Genomic DNA, 2,044 nt, shown 5'->3' with positions numbered 1-2,044 from the left:
TGAAACAGAATTTGTAGTGAAGAAGTATCATTTGACCTCGGAACTGAAGGCATGAAAGCAAAAAGGAATGTAGAGGCTGAAATTGGACGAATTGCAATGGAAGAGAATTTTTTTAAGTTGAAGATGATGGCAGAACAGGAAGAAAGAGAGAGAGAAGAGGCAAGAGAAATTACAAGACGGGAAGAAAGGGAGAGAGAACGAGAAGAAAGAGAAAGACAACGAGAAGAAAGAGAGAGAAGAGGCCAAAAATATTGCAAAACATGTGAATAAAATGGAAGCAAGATGAGAAGGAAGAGAGTTAGAAGAAACGAAACATGCAAGGGAATTGGAACTGTTTAATGCTCTTGCAAGGTCCGTAACGCAGACTGAGATGACCCCTGCTTTGTAAGATCCCATATTCAATGTGACAAACGTGCAGAGGTTAATTCCAAAATTCACAGAAGAAGCTCCCAACGAATTCTTCGATCATTTTGAAACGGTCGTATCAACGATGGACTAGCCAGAAGATAAGTGGTCTGTGCTAGTGAAGAGTGTCTTGATTGGAAAAGAACGCCATGCATATCTTGCCTTGTCTCAGGACCAGAGGAAGGAGTATAAAGAATATTATAATTAAAGATTCCAAAGTTTACAGAATGACGAGAAAATGACTTTCCTCGATTACGCTTATAAGGTATGACTATGTTTTAAGAGATGAATAGAGGCTGGTAACGGGAGAGAGATGGCTGATTTAGAAGAATTGATAGTGCTGGAATAATATTTACAAAAGATTTCTGAACTTATTCTAACGTACTAGAAAGAGAGAGAGGTGAAGGAACATAATAGAGCCACTTCGCTGGAGGAAGATTATAATATCATAAGTCGTAAACCCTCCTCGGGTATGAAGTTTCAACCTTCGTTCTGACCAAGTGTCAAGTATTCGCCGAACCTGGAAACTAGTGCAGTAATAACTATGTGAACAGGTTTGATAGTTATAGCAGAAGTACCACTGGTACAGTTCCAAAGCAGAATGCGATAGTACCACAGCAGAAATCGTCGAATCATCCTCCTTCAGGTGTTGTGAAACACATGGAGAAGATAAATATTGTCTGTTATAAGTGTGGCAAGAGAGGCCACATCAGTAAGGAATGTTGGTTGAACCAACCGAAAGCACTCACCCAAGTGGTTAAGGATAATTCAACTTCACAGAATTCGAAGATGAAGAAACAAATGGGAAAGGACAACGAAGAAAATAAGCCAGCTAATGTTTACACAACGAACAGGACAACCCCAAACAGCGTGGATGCCTTTAAACCATATATTTATAAATGTATGTTAGCCACTCTGGATGGGAGCGAGCAGACCCCAGTCAAAATATAGCGCAACACAGGTTGTAGCCATAGTGTAGTGACAGGAGGTGTACACCCGTAGGTGGAACAGTCTCTCACAGGAGATTCGGTTATTTTGAAAGGAAGAGGAGGTGAGGAGGTTAGCCCCATTTGCCGTTTGTAACTGTCGTGTGAGCTAGTGAGAGGTCCTTTTGATTTTGCGGTAAATGATTCATTGGCTGCCGAAGGAGTAGAATTCCTGCTGGGTAATGAGGTTGGTGGAGCTCCTTTAGTGCTTTTTCCCATTATAACGGAGAAACCATTGAAGTATAGTCCTACGACTAAACTCAAGAAGGTCTACCCATATCTGTTTCCTAGTTGTGTGACGACTAGGAGTAAGACAAAGAAAGTGGCTGCAGAAAAAGACAGAGAAACCGAAGGAGCGATGAACTTGGAGGATTTATTTTCGGAAGAAGAGGATTTTCATGTGGGTACGCAAGAGGAGAGCTCCCGAATGAGCCCGAGAGAAGAGGGAACGACAGACAAATGGACAGGAAGACAAACAAGAAATGGATTTGGAAGAAATAGAGAACTCAGCATTAAAAGTAGGACAAGTGAGTAGGAAAAGTCTCATAGGATTGCAACGGAAGGATGCAACGTTAACTGAGTTATTGTACCGTGTGGTGGATGAGACAGAGGTGCAGCATTCTCCCTCCTATTATTATCTTAAGGATGGGTTG

The sequence above is a fragment of the Palaemon carinicauda genome, chromosome 15 (assembly GCF_036898095.1).
Source record: "Palaemon carinicauda isolate YSFRI2023 chromosome 15, ASM3689809v2, whole genome shotgun sequence".
Taxonomy (NCBI): domain Eukaryota; kingdom Metazoa; phylum Arthropoda; class Malacostraca; order Decapoda; family Palaemonidae; genus Palaemon; species Palaemon carinicauda.
Note: the sequence above shows the minus strand (reverse complement) of the source record.